This window comes from Phascolarctos cinereus, unplaced genomic scaffold, assembly GCF_003287225.1.
Source record: "Phascolarctos cinereus isolate Bilbo 61053 unplaced genomic scaffold, phaCin_HiC Scaffold_3;HRSCAF=262, whole genome shotgun sequence".
NCBI classification, from domain to species: Eukaryota; Metazoa; Chordata; class Mammalia; order Diprotodontia; family Phascolarctidae; genus Phascolarctos; species Phascolarctos cinereus.
In genome coordinates, this window is record NW_027555736.1 from 128,219,960 (window position 1) to 128,241,307 (window position 21,348).

The 21,348-nt window shown below is 37.3% G+C and overlaps 1 long non-coding RNA gene across 1 annotated transcript in view; it reads left to right on the top strand.

Moving 5' to 3' along the window:
• The first annotated feature begins 309 nt into the window (after positions 1-309).
• LOC110192808 (uncharacterized) overlaps positions 310-21,348 on the top strand; it is a 74,993-nt gene continuing 53,954 nt past the window's right edge. The window contains exon 1 of the long non-coding RNA XR_013485309.1: positions 310-607. This is a non-coding gene — a long non-coding RNA (uncharacterized LOC110192808). The remainder of the gene's footprint in view (positions 608-21,348) is intronic.

A 21,348-nucleotide genomic window follows, 5' to 3' on the forward strand; every position in this document is an offset into this window, starting at 1 on the left:
TTAATTTTTAAAACAACCCGTATATTTATTTATTTTTGGAGGTAAGGAAAGCATCACATCGGAGTTGGTGACAACAGAAAGTGGTGCCAGAGCCTTAATCACTGTTTACTGATTTAGTCCATTTTACTAGCAGGCAGTGCTTTTCCAGAGAGCCGTTTTCCTGGCAGGGTGCAAAGACTGCTTTCAGGGGCAAAAGTGCGTGTCTTGATGCTGTTTCCCTCCCCATCCTTGGCTTTGTAACCACCACTGGCAGTGCTACTGCGATGAAGCAATAGGCTTGGAGTGTCAGAGTGCTGCTTCTGACAGAGCTCATCTAGTGGCTGTGTTAATGAGTGTGAGATAAAAGCAGGAGGAAAGATACAAAGGACCCAACAGGGCATAAAAACAATACCTATTGCAGCCAGCACCACACATTTCACACTGTGTCTCCTCTCATGTGGTGAAAAGAATGGAAAATGACAGATAGAGAATATTGCCTTCCACATGGAGGGCTGGCTGGTTTGCTTTTTGTTTGTTTGCTTTCCTAGTCTTTCTTTTATTTTAATTGTTCAAATGGTGAAATTAAATAAAAATAAATAGAAGAAGAAAAGAAATGAAAGAATACCAGGTAGGAGGCTGCTCATATTTTTAGCACAGTTTTTCTTCCCCCCTTTTAATCCCCATCCCTCTTCCTCTATTTGTCACAGCCAACTACTAAAATCCTCTATTAATCGGTAAATCCAGATAATAGTGGAGGTGGGTTGGCTGACCTGTGAAATTAGGTCTGCATGTAAAAAAGGAATTGAACTGCATGAGCTTTGGAAATAACTCTGTCGGTATTTACATTAGCATTTGAACATCAAAGATCTCCCCTGGGCTCATCTAGGTACCTCTAATCCAGGCACCAATCAAATGCCTCTGTTTCTTCCAGCCAAACATGTCATCTTGGGGACTGTTTGAGGTGAGAGGACCAATCAGTAGGCAGATTGAAGGATTTTCATTGGTTCTTAGGCCTGGTGTTTCAAAGAGGATATAGACTTTAGGAAATTCAGTAACATTGATCTAAGGGGGAAAACAGGATTTTGTTTAAAGCAGATATGTCAGCCAGGTGAGTTACAGTTTCACAAATAATAATTACCAAAACAACATATACTTCAACAGCTCCTAGATTCAAAAGCTTCCAGTGGTGTTTAATTAGAGGATGAAAAGTGCATGCACACGCACGTGTGTATCTGTGTGGGGGGGGGGCGTGCATTTTTAGGGTTCCTGCAACTCAATGGCCTCAAAACATGGTTAATCCAGGAGTGTTCCAAGAAACTAATGTCTAGTCATCTCTTTGTAGACTAAATGGCAGACAGAAACATGATTTCTGTTGATTATTGCTGCAGCTGTATTTTGCTTTGTAAACAATTTATTGACTGCTTTAAAATAAAATCTTTAAATTAGAAGTCGAAAAAATTAGCACTAGGACAAGAAGGTTTAATAGATACTCCTATACTGTGAATTGAAATTTTATGACTTCATGTTTATACTTTTTTAGCTTGTAGACTGCCTGTAAGTATAAAGCATTCAAACTCTCCTGATACCCTGGTGTCCTGTACTGATTCTAATTCTACCATCCTTTTCATTCCCTCCCTCTTGATCAACATGTCCCATTTCCCCATTTCCCCTTTCAGTGAACACTATCTTCAGCCAATTAACTCTGCCACAGATTCTCACACATAGTGAGAATACTACAAATCTCAGGGATTAGCCATTTTTACCTAAGAAGATAGGATGTAGTGAGTTTCTTGAGAACTTCTGGGTGCATTCATTTTAACTGGGTATCTTAAAATAACCCACAAATTCTTAAAGCATTACATTAAGAAAGCAAATTGCTCTCTGCTCATATTGTTTGGTAATAGAAAAATAGTGACCTATCCTACAAAATTAGAGGATTTTAACCAAAAAATTAAGAACAAATAAAGATAATGAAATATAAAATATTCATACTTTTCCACAAAAGTCTTTTTAAAATACCATGACATTTTATTAGAAAATATTTAGAAAAAAGCAGAAATGCTCTTCTAAGCTTTGCCAAATCTTTTTACTTTATGATGACCCAATAATTACTATTGTATACTACTTGACAATGAATTGGTTTAAATTTTGTTTTGTTTAAATCAGATCTTTGATTTCCATGTTACTCTTTGCAATGTATGCTGCACAAATCCTATTTTTGATGTCATTATAACCTTTAGGGGACCATAGGCAGAGAATTGCATTGTTTCTATTTGCAAGTACTTTAGATAAATTAGGCAACATAAAGTGTCTTCTTCACAAGTCCATTGTTACACATGTTATTTGCATTGTGAGAAAATACCAGGCAGGAGATGATCCAAAGTACTTTAAAAATGAAATATTAATTTCAAAATTATAAGCTTTTATCAAACCAACACAGAGGAGATTATGATGATGTTTGGGGTTTTGATGGAATTAGTCATCATCTGTTAAAACACTGAAAGTATTTCCTCAATCTCAAACTTTTTTTATTTCAACTCCATTGAATAGTTACATAGATTTCTATCCCATAGGATGGGGAAAAATTAAGGAAAAAGGGAGAGAAAAGAATAGGGAGAGGGAAAAAAGACAGAGCAAAGGAACGAGAGGAAAAGAGATCACCTTTTAGGCTCTTCTTTTCTCTTTCTTTCAAATGACACAATAGAATTTTTTTTCCTAAAGTTGTATTAGGGATTCACTTAAGCAGAAATGAACTGTAATATGCAAATAGTTCTAATTGGACTGCTAATAGAGCGTGTCTCTGTTGTTTTTTTGTAGGGAGTTTTATGCCTATGTAATCAGTGCAGACAGCCGTTAAGTAAATGAAGAGGCAACTAACAATGTCAGAAAAGAGACCGGGCGGTTCCGGCTGACACTACCCTAATCTTCCAGGACCCATTAAATGGCAGTTTCAACGCATTACCTACCATAACATCCTTGAATATCACTGATTTTATTTGCAGTATCAAACATTCCATTTCATGCCCCATTAACAGTGGGAGCCTGAGCTTTTTGACGCAGCTAAACATTTTACTAACTACCTGGACTAAGTAACCAATTAACTTTTGGAGACAATACGGCCAATTAAGCGCGAAAAGGTAAGGCTGTCATCCCCCACTAAAATTGAATTTCCTTTTCCTGATGGCACTTATTGTTGCCGTTCAGTTGTTAATGGAGATTTGGTCCCTATTAAAGTATGAAGGCGAAAGATAATGGAAAAGTTCAGAGGACTTGGTTCCTAAAGAGTAGGTCACAAAGTGTCCCAATTGGCCACTAATTCAGTTAACTTTTCTTCATGCCAGATTACTTATTGGATGCGATTGGCAGTATAGCTCTAATATGACATTCGGTGATAGTACATTGCCTGATATGGTAGCTTCTGAAACACCCACAGGCCCATTGCAGTAGTTTGGGATCTTAAATGGAGAGGTTAAAAAAAGGGAAAAAAAAACTTCAGGGTTTTTGACAGCAGAAATATCACATCCTGCTCAATATTGCTCTGGTTATAACCATGTTGGGCTCATTGAAGATAAATAAGAGCCAGGCCTAGTGGTGAGGTGTGCTTGAAATTAACCCTTGGTGGCTTGGAAAGTCTTTTTTAAAGTGACAGGAAAGGACTGAGACAGTGTTTTTGCTCTGTCTTTGAGTTCAATGGACTGAGAGCCCAAAGAACTTGGCCATAAACTTTTCTAAAGTTTGAGTTAAGCTTTCAGTTCTGTAGTAGCTGCTGATAATGCTGAGGAAAAACCTTTTTAAAGAATATTTCTAAGCATTCTAGTTACTTGGAGAGTCTTACAGGTCAGAAAAGACAATTTATGCAAAAAAAAAAATGCACCTGAACATGGCAATGGAAGTTGGTCTGTTTGGATGAAAGTTCTAGTTAAAGTTAGGTCTTTCTTCAGTCATAACTCGTCTATTCTGTTAAGAAAAGTATAATTTCTGACAATGAGCCAAGATGTCTGATGCTCTGATCTCTTCAATCAAGCTAGAGATAATGAAGTACTCATAATTTACAAATTCAACATTCAGATGGAGGCAGGACATTTAAAAAATACATCATTCTTTTAATCTACGCAGAAAATATATCATGATTAGCACATATCAAGCACATTGATATTTCCTGAATGGGACAGTGATTCAAAACTCCTGTAAAATTAGACATTGGCCTTGTTATTTAAATTATCAAAGTTTTTTTTTTCATTTGTTTGTTTTGATAGCATGACTTCTTAAATTCCATTCAACAAGTTTTAAATTCCAATGCTGCCCTTGGGATTCCAAAGCTTTCATTTGGAAATACAGGTCACAAACTCTAGACATGTTGCCTTAGAACACGAAAATAACATAAATTTAGAGGTAGAAGGGATCTGAGAAATCATCTAGTCATAAGGTCATATTTTTTACTATAAATGGGACCTTAGAAGTCAGTTCAATCCCCTCATTTTAGCAATGAAACATACACACACACACACACACACACACACACACACACACACAGAGCTAAGGCACAATAATGTTAAATGTAGTGTCCTCAGTCACCCAGGTAATAAGGTTCAGAGTCAGGATTTCAGGTGGCACAATAGATGCAGTGCTGGGCCTGAAGTCAAGAAGACTCATCTTCCTGTGTTCAAATCTGGCCTCAGACACTTGTTACCTATGTGACCCTGTTTGCCTCAGTTTCCTCATCCATAAAATAGGCTGGAGAAGGAAATGACAAACCACTCTGGTATTTTCACCAAGAAAATCCCAAATGGGGTTACAAAGAGTCAGACGTGATTGAAAAATTACTGAATAAAAACAACAACATTTGAACTCAGGTCCTCTGACTCCAAATTTAGCAATCTTCCCACTGCCTCTTTCTTGAGGATGTGCTCCTCTTGTAAAGAAAAATTAGGAAAAAAATTCTGCTACTTGGATAGTTAAGGAGAACAAATATTTTCCTTTCAAATTTCTGCTTTTAATCCCATTATTAGAACATTTTCCAGGACTATTCCTCAGTCATGCTTTTATTTCAGTTACTTTCCTTCAGCAATTAGTGATTTTAAAAGCTTTTGGAAAGGTATTATTTGTTAATATAATCTCTCCCCTCCAAAAAAATGATCATACTCATCACTACAGAAATTTTGATCTATTTTGTATCTGACCTCTGTTAGTTTATATCTCCTCAGGCAGCCTGGTCTCCCCATTCCACACACACATACTTCTCAATCCTTCCTTGGCAGCTCACTACATTGGTGCTGAACTTAGTGCAGAATACCTGATTAGCATGAGTCCTATTGCAGCTCAGAATTCCTGAATTCAATGTAGGTAGCCAGGTAGCAAGGATTGCAAGTCTGCATCATCATGCCCAACTAACAAAAATGTTACTGTCTCATGTCAAAGGAAAAAAAATCTTGAACTATTTTACTTTTTTCTTTTACAATAAGGGGGTTGAATAAGCATTTAAATATATGTTATATACAATACAATATAATATAAGCACTTTGTACAGTTCCTGACATATAGTAGACACATACTATATGCCAGAAACTGTGCTAAATGCTTTACAAACATTATCTTATTTGATCCTCAGAACAACCCTGTAAGGTAGGAGGTATTATTAACCCCATTTTATGGTTGAGAAAACTGAATCAGAGGTTAAATGACTTGTCCAGGGTCACACAACTAGCATCTGAGGCTAGATTTGAATTTAGGACTCCCTGACTTGAGGCTCAGTGCTTATTCACTGCACCACTCAGCTGGAAACAGACAGACAGAGAGAGAGAGAGGGAGAAAGAATGAGAGAGGGAGGGAGAGAGAAAGAGAGAGAGGGAGAGACAGACAGAGACAGAGACAGAGAGACAGAGAGCCACACACACACACACACACACACACACATACACAGAGAGAGAGAGAGAGAGAGAGAGAGAGAGAGAGAGAGAGAGAGAGAGAGAGAGAGCGCACACTCGAGTTTGTTCCGTAGCACACAGTTGACTTCTTTCCTTCCTACTCTTTTTTTCCAGGTCCTTTTTTTTTTTATCTTTTGCCCTCCCCGTAATTCATTCCTCATGAACATTCCAACAAAGAGCAATAAAAAGAAGCAATAAAAGTTGCTAAAATTCAAAGTTATTGATTTTTCTACTTTTCAATAAGTCTGATCAAAATTTTCGTGGGGGAGGAACTTGAAGCTATTAGGGATTTCTGGTAGATTTCACTGATGCTCTCCATTCTAATCACTCCAAAGTTTGGATAATCAAAAATCTCAGAAATCATTGGATTTAGAGCAGGGAAGGACCTTAGATTATCTACTACTACAAACATTTAATTTCACACATAAGGCCCAAAGAAAATGTAAGCTTGAGTAAAGTCACACAGAGAGTAAAGAAAAGAGCTAAGCTTGGCACCCAAGTCTTCTCACTCCAAATTCATTACTCTTGATTCTTTTTATAACAGCAAATATTCATCTTAAAATTCAAGATTAATAATAGAATTTTTTTGTTAAAGAATATGCAAACTACAAATCCTCAAAAATTGAGACAAAACTGTTCAAAAGTTCATTTCAAATAGTAACATATATATGGCTTGTTGAGAATTCACTTTCAGATGAGCACTTCATTACATATATTATGGATACACAAGAGATGCTGCTCAAGATAGTTCTATACATTGTCAGGCATAGACACTCTGTTGGGGGTTTTTGCTTAACTGGTTTTTTTTTCTTCTCTTTTATGAGGGAGAGTTCAATTTTGAGAGCAGATATTTCCAGAAATCCCTGTTAATGAAAAAACAAAAAGCATCAATTAAACTTATTTTTAAAAGAGTCTGTGCTTACAAGTAACTTATAATCTAATGGGAGAAAGAATAAACAGGCATGAAAAAGTATATATGACCATAAAAATAACAAAACATGTAAATGAGTATTCACTAATAGAACTAAATGGAACTATAATGCTTAAGTGCTGAGGAAAATCTGATGCATATGGAACAAGTAAAGGAGTGTGGTTAGTCAAAGAAATCATTCAAAATAATTTTTAGTAGGGTTTGGAGGGAAGAAGTGGCATAATTGAGAGGGCATTTCGCTAATGATTGCACAATAACATATTTAGTACTTGCTATGTGAGTGTACACATACCCACATCCTACAACCATGCTTCACAAAAGCATGGAGATAATTTTTTTGGTATCTTTTGCAGCTCCTACCAAGCTGAAACAGTTTGTAGCACAGCCGAAAATGATTCAAAAACTCACTGAGCTTTGTTAGGCAGCTAGCTGTCCCAGTGGGTAGAGAGGTGGGCCTAGAGTCAGGAAGCCCTGAGTTCAAATCCTACTTCAATCACTTAGCTGTGTGACCCTGGACCAGTTACTTAGCCTCTATCTATCTCAGTCTCCCCATTAGCAAAATGGAGACAATAATAGAACCCTACGTCTGAGTTATTGCGAGGACAAAGAGATAATTATCATTTTATTTTCAAACCTTAAAGAGCTATTTGAATGCTAGCTGTTTTTGTTGTTGTTTTGTTATTATTATTGTTGTTTTTGTTTTTGCTGGTGTTTTCATATTAGAGAGGTCCCTCACCACATAGTTGGGAGGTATATTTTTTTGGTTTCTTTTCTTTTTTGGCTATGGAGGGGGATGGAGTATATGAAAGGACAAGCATGAAGGGAAAAGGCAGAGTAGTAATGTAGTGAGATCAAGGGATAAAAGATAGATAGCTGCTTTATTGAACAAAATATTAAAAGACCCAGGGAAAGACCTCCAGCATTTAGGTTATATACTCCGTGGATGATTGATGGAAAGACCTAAACAAGAATCCCATAGGATGGAAAGGCATGAATAGGTTACAGAATACACTAGATAATAGAGATCCATGGAATGACTGAAGAATGAGCTGTGACTATAAAGCAACTCTTCATGGGTGGTTTAGGGAAACCAGTGTCTGAATTGTATACTAACCTCATGTTGCTGTTGTTGTTTTTTAATAAGATTCTCCAGTCTTCCTAGATGTGGATCATGTCTTATTTCTCCCTTCCTCTTCTCCACTTTTCCTCTATCTAGTCAACAAGCTTACTACTTTACCCCAATCCTTCTTAATGGAGGACATTCCCTTCTATTTCGCTCTTAAAAATCATGCATTTTTCTTGTTTATTAGGGACTCAACAGAATGTAACACACATAAACATTCCAAAATAAAGAAAAAAAACCACTGAATGTGAAAGTATTTTAGTATATGTTAAACTTGACAAGGCTGTAAATTCCTCCCCCCCCCAGTTTATTCATGTCCCCTTTTAAATTTTTGTTTTCTTCTTTGTATTTTTTTTATTGACTTGATTTTCTTTTTTCTTTTTCTTCCTTTTATATTTTTTTTTTCGAGCTCTGTTACTTCTTATAGAGCTAACTGATCCTTGCCCCCTGCCCCACACACACCCAAGGAATGCATTTAAAAAAACATAATTAAGCAAAACAAAACAACACATATCTGAAAATATATGTCTCATCCTTCACCTCTAGTCTACCACTTCTCTGCCAAGAGGCAGGAGGCATGTTTCAGTTTTAGTTTTCTGAAGTCATGATTGATCACTCCAATGGTCAGACTTCTGAAGTCTTTCAAAGTTCTTTTCTTTTACAGTAGATGCTGCCAGAAGGTGTAGTGGATTGACTAAAGGACCTCTAGTCAGTTAGACCTGGGTTCTAATCTGACCTTAGATACTTACTAGGTATGACTCCTTGGGCAAGTTAACAACTTCTATTAGCCTGTTTCCTCATCAATAAAATGGGGATAATTATAGCACCTACCTCCCAGGGTTGTTGAGAAGATCAATGGAGATAATATTTGTTAAGTGCTTTGCAAATCTTAAAGTTCTTTAAATGCTGGTTATTATTATTTTTGAAGTAACTATATGAGTTTTCCCCCCTAACTCTACTTATTTCATTCTGCATCAGTTTATTAAATCTTCCCTGATTTCTCTGCATTGTCCATATTTTGTCTTTTCTTATGGTGAAATAATGTTCTATAATATTCATATATTACAATTGTTCAACCATTCCCCCAGTATGTTAGCACCAACTTTGGTACCAGTTGTTTGCTCCAACTGTGTGTGTGTATGTGTATGTATATAAATATATGTGTGTTTGTGTGTGTGTGTGTATATATATATATATACACACATACACATATATATGATGTGTGTATGTGTGTATATGTATTTATGCATATATATATGCATATTTCTCCATGCATACATATGTACATGTATATATGCATATGCATGCTGTGTGTATGTATTTTATATGTATATATGCATACATATATTGTATCAGTGTATAAGCATATTACACACACATATATAGTGATGTAAATAATTATATATATACACACAGTGATATAAATAATTATATATGTACATATGCACATGCATATAATTATTGATGATTTAGATTTAGTTTAAAATTATTTTTCAGAATTGTTGAAACAATATGCAGTTTCTCCATTCATGTGCCTATCCCCTTAGAGCTTCTACCATCTTTGTTCTTTCTGTGTTTAGTCATCTTTGCCAATCTGATGAGTGTGAGGAGAAATCTCAGAGTTATTTTAATTTATATTTCTCTTATCAGTAATTTAGGACATTCTTTAATATTGCCCTTAATAATTTATATTTCTTCTTTTGAAAACTGCCTATTCATATCCTTTTACCATTTGTTTATTAGGGAACATATCTTATGTTTATTTATTTGAATCATATCAGTTCCCCCTTATATTATGCAGACTAACAGAAATGCATAGCATAATATTGCATAGCAGACTAACAGAAATACTTGCTACAAACATTTTCCCAATTACCTGGTTCTCTTCTGATTCACTCACCTCCCACTTTGTTAAGACAGTAAAGGCCTTCTTTCGTAAGCTCACTCTTCTTCCCCACTGCAGAACTCCTATTATTCATTCTCTACTCTCTCTTACTTTCCTGTATTATCTGATGAATACACTGGGCCTTTCTTTTGCCAATGTTAACTTCTCTACTTGTGCTCCTAATCTCATCCTCACCAGTCTCTTCTACCAGCTTTCCCTCTCATTCTTTCTCTTTCTTTCCTCTTTGATCTCTCCATATCCACTGGCTCCTTCCTCAACACTCACAAACATTCCCAGTTATCCTCCATCCTTAAAAACAAACAAACAAAAAGCTCTTCTCCTAAGCTTGATATTCTTTCACCTACTATCCTATAGCTCTTTTCTCTCTCACACAGCCAGACTCCTAAAATGGGTTGTTTATGGGCTTTGGACCCCTCTGTTTTTCTGCATTCATTCTCTCCAAGGTTACCAAACATCTCTTGACTACTAAATTCAATGGCCTTTCCTCAGTCCTCATTCTACTTGACATCTCTGTAGCTTTTGACAGTCATCCATTCCCTTCTCCTGAACACATTCTCCTCTCTTGAATTCTGGGAAATTGTTCTGTGTTCTCCAACCTTTCCTTTCCAGTCTCTATTGCTCTATCATCCTACCCTTATTCTTGCCCATGCAGTATAGGAATCCCCTAACCTCTTCTCTAGGCTTCTTACTCTATAATTTCTCCTTTGATAATCTTATCATTGCCAACTGGTTTTTAATTTTCCCATTGAATTTGCAAATGACTCTCAAATTTGTATCCTCAACCCTAATCTTCCTTCTAAACTCCAGTTCTACATTAAGTCAGCTTGATGTCTCCACATAAACGCCCATAGGCTTCTCAAACTCATATCCTAATGTAAGCTCATTAGGTTTCTCTTCAATCTCATCCCTCTTCCACATTTCCTTATCCCTATCCATATCGCTGCAAGGGGATGCTATCATCCTTGTTATCACCCATGTTTGCTATTTTGGAGTTATTTTTAACTTTTCCCTAACATCCTCTCTCCACATCCAACTACTTTCCAAATCTTTTCAAATCTGTAACAATAGCACCTCTCATATCAGTCCATCTTCTCCACTCATATCACCTTTACCCCAATTCAAGCTCTCATTCATTACCTCACACCTGGACTATTGCACTAGCCTTTTTAATTGTCTCTCTGCTTCCTGTTTCTCCACTGTCTCACCCATTTTTTACATAGATCCCAAACTGATATTCTTTAAACACACATCTCACTATGCCATTTCCCCTCATGTACTCACAAACTCACTCAGAAATCGTAAGTACTTTCCTATTGTCCTTAGTATAAAATACAAAATCCTCAGCTTTCTATTTAAGGCCCTCTACAGTTGGGCTCCCACCTACCTTTTTACTCTTATACCTTATTAATCACCTCCTTAGAACTTTTCATTCTAGTCAAATAGGTCTTCAGCTGTTCCCCTTGCATTACATTCCAATTCCCACCCCACCCCTCTGCCTATGCACAAATAGTCCCTCATATCTGGAATAATCACAGACTTAGGTTACATGTTAAGGTTTGCAAAGCATGTTATACACTACCATCTAGCATTTATGTAGTGCCTTTAGGTTTGCCAACCACTTTGCATAGATTATCTCAGCTAATCCTTGCAACCACCCTGTGGAGTAGGTTCTATTATTAATACCTGTTTTACTTAATAGGAAGGAAACAGCCATTAATTGCCTACTATGGGCCAGACACTGTGCTAAGGGCTTTACAGATATTATCTCATTTGATCTTCACAACAATTCTGGGAGGCAAGTGTCTAAACTCCCAAGCTAAAAATTTCAGAAATATCTTTAACTTTCCTCTCCCTTGTCACCCCAGACCCAAGTCTGTTTGATGTCAAGTCCATAGGAAACTGATGTCCAGCAAGGGTAAGTGATTTTCCCAGAGGTTACACAGAAAGTGGGAGAGCTAGGATTTGAACTTAGGTCCTCTTACTACAAAGTCCGTTCTCCTACCCCAACATGCTGGGTACCCTATGTTGCATCCAGGTTATTTGATTTTCCCTTTCTTTGAAAACAAAAACTCACTGTATTCTCCTTTCTTTGTGCTATTTGTCATTCTGTTTTCTCTGCTTTCAATGTCCTCCTCTCTGTTTATTGAAATTCTACCGTACTTAGATCCCATCTCAAATACAATAGTCTCCTTAAAGCCTTTCAAGAACCTCCGAATAGAAAGTACTTTCTCACTTGTAAACTCCAATAACACTGAATTAAAACCTCTCTTGTGGTTTCTGTGGTCCACCTTATCCTATAGTTTTTGGTTTGTTTCTCTTTTTCCTTACCCAACTCATAATATGAGCTTGTCATCTAAGCAGATAACTGTATATTTAACTCTAATTTTTCTCAATCTCCAGTTGCCTGCTAGATACCTCCATCCAGATGTCCCAAAGCACCTCAAAACCAGGAAGTCTAAAATAAAATGTCTTACCTTTCCCTTTAAATCCATTCCTCCTTCCTCCAAACTGCCCTATTTCTGTAGGGCTTGAGGTATCATTATCTGTCTAGTCATCCAGATTTGTAATCTTAGATTCATCCTTAATTCTTCCTTCTCCCTCATTCTCCTATATAATCAATTGACAACAAAAATAATAGCTTAAAGTATGAAAAGCACTTTACATATATTATGTTTTGATTTCAATATCATCAAAATCAATATATGAAGTAGATACTATTATTTTCATTTTACAACTCATGAAACTGAGGCTGAGAGAAGTTAATTAATTTTCCCAAGATCACACAGCTAATAAGTGTCTGAGGCAGGATTTGAATTCTAGTCTTCCTGACTACAAGTCCAGCACTTTATCCATTATGTGGCCTACTTGGTGGGCAAGGCAGTTATTCTATCTCTACAATATGTCTCAAGCCCTTTCCTTTGTTCTATTCATACTTCCTCTACCCTCACCCTAGTTCAGTCCTTATCACTTCATTACTAGGCTATTACAATTACTTTCCAAAGAGTATACACAGTGGTGGGGAACCTGCAGTCTTGAGGCCACGGGTGGCCTTCAAGGTCCTTGGATGTGGCCTTTTGACTGAGTTCAAGTTTTATAGAAGAAATTTTTTTATTAAGGGGATTTATGCTGTGAAGTTTGGATTCAGTCAAAGGGCTGCACTTGAGGACCCAGAGGGCTGCATGTGGCCTTGAGGCCACAGGTTTCCCACACCCAGTCTACCTGTTCCCTCTATTCATTCTCTCCATCAGTTCTCCACATAGCTGCAGACTTGACAATTCTGAGTAGTATATCTATACATAACCACATTTTCCTCTCACCTATGCCCCTCAAAAATCTTCACTGGCTCTCCATTGCCTCTAGGATAAAATACAAACCCCTTGGCACAGTATTTAAATCCTTCCTCAATCTAACTCTCAACCATATTTTTAGGCTTATTTCACATTAGCCCAATTTATGCAATTTCTATTCTAGTCAAACTGGTCTGCTAGCTGTTCCCAATACATGACATTCCGTTTCCTGTCGCAGGACCTATGCAAATATCAATCTCTGTCTCTGGAATGCACTCACTCCTCACCTCCATGTCTTAGAATCTATAACTTTGATCAAAGCACAATTTAGACATTACGTTTTATGCAAGGCCTTTCCTGACTGCCCTGAGTTATTCACACTTTTTCATCTTGAAATTATTTTGTGTATACCTTATATTAATTGTTTTCATACTTCTACATCACCAAGCTTCCTGACACCCTGGTTTTTAAACTCAGTGTGATCCTCCATCTTTCACTGTTGCTCATGCCACACATCCACTCAGGTACAAGACCTTGCCATTTTTCCATCTAAACATCTCACATCCATCCCATTTCTCCACTCACACAGCTGTCATCTTAGTTCAGCGCTTATCACTTTTCACCTGGCCTATTGCAATAGGTTCCTAACTTGTTTACCTGCCCTAAGTCTCTCCACATTCTAATCCATCCTTCACACAGCTGCCCAAGTAATTTTCCTAAAGCTAAAATCTGACCATGTCACTCCCCAATTCAATACAGTCCAGCTACTCCCTATTACTTCTAAAATCAAATAAAAGATCCTCTGTTTGCCATTTAAAGCCCCTCATAACCTGGCTCCAGCCTAAATTTCCAGCTTTATTGCACATTACTTCACTTCGTACAAAGTGAAGTACAAACCATCCGGCCTTTGTGCTGTTCCTCAGAAATACACAGCACTCTTATCTCCTCCCTCCACGTCACTGCCTTCCTTTCTCCATGCTTTGAAAACACTTCTTCCTGACCTTTGATATATGCGTGTGTGTATATAAAGGTTAGCATATATATGTGTATATATGTCATATTGCATATGTGTAGATATAGATATAGATATAGCCTATCTAGGGAGGGATCTCTCAGGGAGGCACTTGTTCTATCACTATGACATGCTTCCTCAACATAGGTTGCCTCATATCTAAGTACTATGGGATGTCCAAGAGTCAAAATGACAATCACACACACACACACACACACACACATACACACACACACACACATACACACACACACACACACATACACATATACCCCCATATACATATATAGATATACACACACACACACATATATGTGGGTGTGTGTATATAGAAATCCTATATTCGTGTATGTGTTTGGGTATATATGTATATATATGATGTAGATATAGATATATATACACCCACATACATATACTATAACTGTATGTATACCCTATAGAGAGAACTATCTATATCTATCTCTCTTTAAATGGGTAAATGATATATCTAGATAAATCATGTCACCTGCTCAGAGGCATTAATCAAATGCAAACTTATTTTTGCTTTCAAGACCCTCCATAATCTGGCCCTATCCTTAATTATTAATCCTCTCAATGAGTATCTGTCATGTTTCTTTTACTATTGTCAATATGATCAACTAAGAGTAACTAAATGCAACATGAACAAAATGTTCTTATTCTCCTTGCCCAGAATATATTCCTTTCTCATTTCTAACTCTGGTAGATCCTACCATACTTCAAGGTCCAGCTGAAGTCTCACCCTTTTCAATGAAGAAGCCCATCTTGACTCTAACCCAAAGCATTAATATTCTCTCTCTCTCTCTCTCTCTCTCTCTCTCTCTCTCTCTCTCTCTCTCTCTCTCTCTCTCTCTCTCTCTCTCTCTCTCTCTCTTCCCCTCCCCCACCACATATCCCATTTCAATATCATGAAGCCTTATTCCACCCCACCCCTGGAATTTACACTGGCCCTGCCCTTATGGCTTCTATTTCTGTTTGGATGGTTCCTTAAACCTCCATTTATGGGCCATGCCCAGACCAGCCAGTCATGTTTTAGTCCTCTCCAGGCTCCTCTATGGACTTCCACTACCATGCCTCTGTGCCAGATTCTTTTGCCCCCTATCCCTTTTCAGATTCCTTACATGTGCTATCTTTCCTCAATAGAATGTAAGTTTCTTGAGGACAAGGAGTATCTTTCTGCTTCTTTTTGTATTCCCAATCCTTAGCACAGTACCTGGCCCATAAATAAAAAAAATATTAAATGTTTGTTGACTAGATAATGTATAAATCTGTATAGTAATTCAAATATTCTTGAAACTGACAGAGAGAATTATGGTACCACAGATAAGATTAGTATGAAATCGTTCAGGAAAAAATATAATGAGAGGAGTTTGGGTTATGTTGAATGTGAGGTGACACCAAGCCCTAATGGGGAGGAGTTTTAGTACAATATGGGGAGCTGGGTGTCACTACACCCATGTAAGCAAAGCAGTACAATTAGGATCATAGGTATAGACCTGGAAAGGATCCTAGAAGTTATTTAGTCAACTCCCTAATTTTCAAAATGATGACACTGAAGACTATAGAGATGAACTGACTTGTTCCAGGTCATAAAAGGTACTAAGAAAAGAGCCAAAATTTGGATGAAAGTCCTCTGACTCCAAATGCAGTACCATCTTAACCATGCTGCTGTTATACTAGCTTCTTTATGCAACATTACATCTATTGCTCTATTGATCTGTCATCTATCTATCTTCCATATAGCTAGCCAGCTAGCTAACAGGCATAGCAGGAATAGATACTAAGATATAGGTATAAAACATATTGCAGAGGAAGAATGGGAAGAGCTAGAAATGGACTGAATGTGGGTGGTGAAGAGGAAGGCAAAGTCTTAAGCCTGAGGGCAAAGAGGATGGCAGGACCGTTGACAAGACTGGGAAGTGGTAAGAGGTGGTGGCTTCTTAGATGTCTTTTGTTATGAGATTCTGGATTTATTCATCCTACTTAGATAGTAATAGTGAGGTCCAATTAAGAGGTGGGCCTTACTGAAATAATATGGTTAAAGCCATGAAAAGTTAAGATTGTGCTTGCCACAACAAAATCAGGTTGGGCTATTATTAATCTAATCTCCTAAGTGCACGTAATACCCAAGCAAGAAAACTAAGGCTTTGAATTGAGTTTACACTAATAGCAAGAATATCTCATGGGCTTTTCACTGGGATTCTCTGTACCATTAAGCAATTACTAGTGGCTAGAATACTAGCCCACATGTCGCTATTTATGGTTAAGGGATTTTCTTGCCTGCCTGACTAAATCTTCCAATTAAACTCGATGTTACTGCATTTATCTGGGCTCCTCATTCATAATACACAGTGGGAGGTGTTTTCCTGTTAGGTACCTCATCAAATTCTATTATAGAGACTTTTCTCTCTATATCTCTAGTATTGTTGAACTTTTAAAAAGTCATAAAATGTAAATAATAGAAAAGGATAGCTGGAAAAGACAACTTGGGGAGGACAGCCTTACGTGGTACCAAAAACAATGTCTTAATCAGTTGAGTAAATTTATCCAAAAAGATTTTTCAGCTATAGATTTTCTGTTCATTCTTACTTATTTTGTATATAAAATTGGAGTTTTATGATTTTATCAAGTCACAGGGTAAGACAAAACAATGGTGCTAATGTCTCTTCTAAAGGTCACATGTCAAGTACTGGCTATATAAAAGTTTAGTGTTGATAAGGATATGAGAAGAGATAAAGGTCATAATTTGACCTCAAGGATACAATAGATTTCTAGAGAAAAGTCCACAGATTTAGATATCTTTTAACTAACAAGTAATAGTGAGACCTTGGGACTGTAAAATTATGAAGGTTTTTTTTGTTATTTAATGAACAAATCAATATGTACTTGTCAAAACAGACTTATTCACCAAATATCAGAATGACTAACTGAGAGATATTTCCTGAAGCCTAAAAGGTAGCTTTAGCACTTAAAGAGAGAGAGAGAGAGAGAGAGAGAAGAGAGAGAGAGAGAGAGAGAGAGAGAGAAGTACTTAAAACAAATTTGTAAATATATGGAATACATTGTTATAAAGGAATGTCTTGTAGGAAAATATAAAAGAATTCAAAAGTGATTTACATAAACTCATGGATGACTAATCCATACATGAATATTTGTGATTTTTAGCATAGACATCTCGTGGTATGCAAAATCCTCCCACCATCTCATATAGAAGTCATAGGAAGTTTTTTTAAGGTACATAAAGATTAAACGATTTGCATGGGGTCTCATAGTTAGTGAATATCCAGATAGATTTGAACCTAGGTTTTCCTGATTCCAAGCCCAATACTTGTATTTCTAGGACTGGGTTCAAATCTTTCCTTTGTCACTTGTCAATGTGACATTGGACAAGCCATTTAAGCTCTCTGAACTTCAGTTTCCTCACCTGCAAAAGGATGGGGTTGGTTCTAACAGATCCTATGATCCACTTTACCATGATGCCCCATCTATGTATCTAGTTATTAAGGAGAATTAAAGAAAAGAGGATTAGCCTTCCTATTGCAAGCTCTGATTTCCACCTCTAATGTTTTATTATCACGCTGAATGATTAACTTTTTGATCAAATCGGGGAAAATGTCAACTTCTTAAATAACTCACATGAAGTGATTCTGTAAATAATACCCCATCACAAAACATAACCAAATATATATATATATATATAATTGGAATCCTCTGTTTTTGCTTTTCTAAGCCTCTCACAACTTGCCTGGAAAAAAAAAAAAACCTTCTTTAGCCATACAAAAAGACCCCTTGAACTCCCAGATGGTCTTTTTTTACTCATTACATCTCACCTGGCATAGCCAGAAGCATCAATTCCCACTGGGATAGATTAATTATACTAATCAGATACCCCAGGCTGACACAATTAACCATAATTAGCTTATCCTTTTGCTCTTAAACTTCTTTTCCTTTAGTGTTGAACTGTTAAATTAGTGAAAGAATTCACTCTGTTCTACAAGTTGAAGGAGTTCTTGGGTTTTTTTTTTTGGGGGGGTGTAGTTTGTAATTTTAATGCTATCATTGCCTTAAATGAAAAAAAAATGAGATCAGGTAACTCTTACAGACCTGTTTCCCTAACCTAAGGAACTAGTCTGGTAATAAAAGACTGAGGGAATATTGTGTATTGAATAGGGATAGAATATTTACCCATTATGAAATTATACAACTCTTTCTCTTCTCCTGCTTCAGTTCCCACCCTAACTCCTCAAATGTCCCAAACCTTCCATTTTGCTCCTAACATTTAAGCCAAAGCTGGAAACAGCCAGACCAGAATTCCAAGCTCCGTGAAGCATTAGGCATTGACCCGATGGCTTCCTAATAGATCTACAAAGTGTTTTGTTCCTGGAAATCAGCTGCTGAGTAGTTCAGGGCTATTGGATGGCTTGTTAAAGCAGCAGAAGTGCCACGAAATGAACTAAAATGTCCCCACAGAATTGCTGTATCATATGCTGAGGACATTGTGAACTTTCAAGAAATTCATGTTATGATCCTATGTAGCCATGTTTAAGTCTGGGCCCAGGGTTAAAGAAGAAATATGGACCTAATGTTAATGTTCTTAGGAGAATAACAAGGCCTTGGGCGTAGGAGAGCAGGAAGGTCCTCTCCCACCTCTAGTCTTTTATGATTATGTTCTAGAAAGATTCAATAAAAGGGAAGCAACTCTGGCAATGACTTTTTCTGTAACCTTGGGCAAGTCTACCCCAGGTTTTCTTGTGCCTGTAAAATGAAGACCTTGGTACATTGTAGTAGGCTGTGTGAGGGCTAAATAATTGAGAAGAATGAATTATTTTAAATGAGATATTCTCCTTCCCTGGAGAGGGAGAGGGAGTGGGAGAGAGAAGGAGAGGGAGGGAGGGAAGGGGAGAGAGAGAGAGAGAGAGAGAGAGAGAGAGAGAGAGAGAGAGAGAGAGAGAGAGAGAGAGAGAGAGAGGGAGTGGGAGAGAGAAGGAGAGGAAGGGAGGGGAAGGGGAGAGAGAGAGAGAGAGAGAGAGAGAGAGAGAGAGAGAGAGAGAGAGAGAGAGAGAGAGAGAGAGAGAGAGAGAGAGAGAAAGGGAGGGAGAGAGAGGGAGGGAGGGAGAGGGAGAGGGATGAAAGAATGAAAGAGTAAATGGGAACAGGGTGTTTGTCATCATGAATAGATGCATCTGATTATATTAGAATCACTTGGACCATAATTCTTATCTCACTCCCACAACACACCTAGAGCTCACAGGATTCTACAGGAGGCTAGGGCTGACATCCTACTACAAGGATACCTAGTGGGTCATAGGATAGCTGAGATACTCAGAAATAATAATAGCTGATTATTATACATAGTGTATGGTGGATTTTTCAATAGCTTTTATATACATTGTTTCATTGGACCCCCATTATACTTACCTGGACTATTGTAATTGCTTCCTGCATGATCTTCCTGCCTCAGATTTCTCTCCACTTCAATCCATGTTCAACACAGTTACCAAAATGATTTCCCTAAAATGCAGGTTAGACCCTCTCACTGTCCTAGGATCAAATATAAATTCCCCTTTGCTGGAAGGCCTTTACAATTTGCTCCCAAAATATCCTCTGTCCTTCCCACTTGCTACACTCAAATTGGCTTTCTTGCTGTTATTTGCACAGTTAACACTATCTTATGTCTTCATTCCTTTGCACTGGCTGTTGTTTATGCCCAGAATTCATTCCCCCTCACGTCTCCCTCTTCAAATTCAGTTTTCTTTCAAGACTGAGCTCAATCACCATCTTCTACACAAAACCTTTCCTGATATCCCCATATTCTAAATGCTTTGCCCACCCAAATTACCTTGGATTTAGTTTGAATATATTCTTTATGGGGGGGGGTCCCAAAAATGTCAATACTGCTTCAAATCCATAAGTCTTTAAAACTGCATTGAGACTTTTGGGACAACCTGTTTATTTGTGATGTACATGTTATTATTTCTTTCCTTTCCCACTCTTGCCATTTTTTTTTATTGTATTTATTTTTATTTTTATTTATTTATTTTTTTGGCTAGGCAATGGGGTTAAGTGACTTGCCCAGGGTCACACAGCTAGTAAGTGTTATGTGTATGAGGCCAGATTTGAACTCAGGTCCTCCTGAATCCAGGGCTGGTGCTCTAACCACTGCGCCACCTAGCTGCCCCTGTGTTTATTTTTATTGATGCTTTGTCTTTGATTAACACTCATATCCAAAATAAACGTAGCCTTCCCTTCCCATCTGCTACAAACCTTCCCTTATAACACTGATAAAAAGTAGTTTTACAAATCAAAACAACTCTGAGGTACCACATCACACCTATCAGATTGGCCTACATGACAAAACAGGAAAATTATAATTATTGGAGAATATGTAGGAAAATTGGAACTCTAATTGACCATTTCTGAGAGTACATGCAATATTCTACATCCATTGCCCCCATATCCCTCTTCTTTTTAAATCCCTTCACTAACTCCACTGTGGGTTCTAAATGAAATTCAGTCTTCTTTTCCTTCATCTCCCACCCTGTATCAATTAACTGCTATCCATTTATGTTATTATTTCATTATTTTCACATATTTAATTCCCTTTTACTCATCTGAATTTATCAAACTAACTTAATTAGTTAAATGCTTATTTTATCATTTTGGCAATCCAATCTAAGTGAGCTTACTCCTGAACATGTATAATAAGAACAAAACCATCTTCCTAAGTCCCCTGCCATGAGAACTGAACTAGCTTTCCTCAAGTTTCCTTTCACATAGCTTAGGATAGTTTCTCTGTAGAAAGTGTAATAGTGAAGTTGAAACCATTCCATACCATTTTAGATTTGATACCCTAACAAGGTGAGAGCAAATCCCAATCAATCTACATGTACTTGAGGAAGAGTGTGTCATAGACCTTGGTGGGAATGTATATGTGTTTGTTGGGGGAGGGGTCATTGTACCAAATGTTCTTACTGTGCTGGCTCATTAAACATCCCTTTCTAGAAACTACTTATTGCTAGCTAAGTTGATTCTCAAATGATAATCTTGAAGAACCACACCAATGGTGTCTTGAGCTGATGGCATTAGAGAATCATCTGTCACCTTTCAGGTTTACCTTTAGAATCCTGGGAAGAAGGTATAGTCAAGTTCTGGGGATCCAACTCATCGA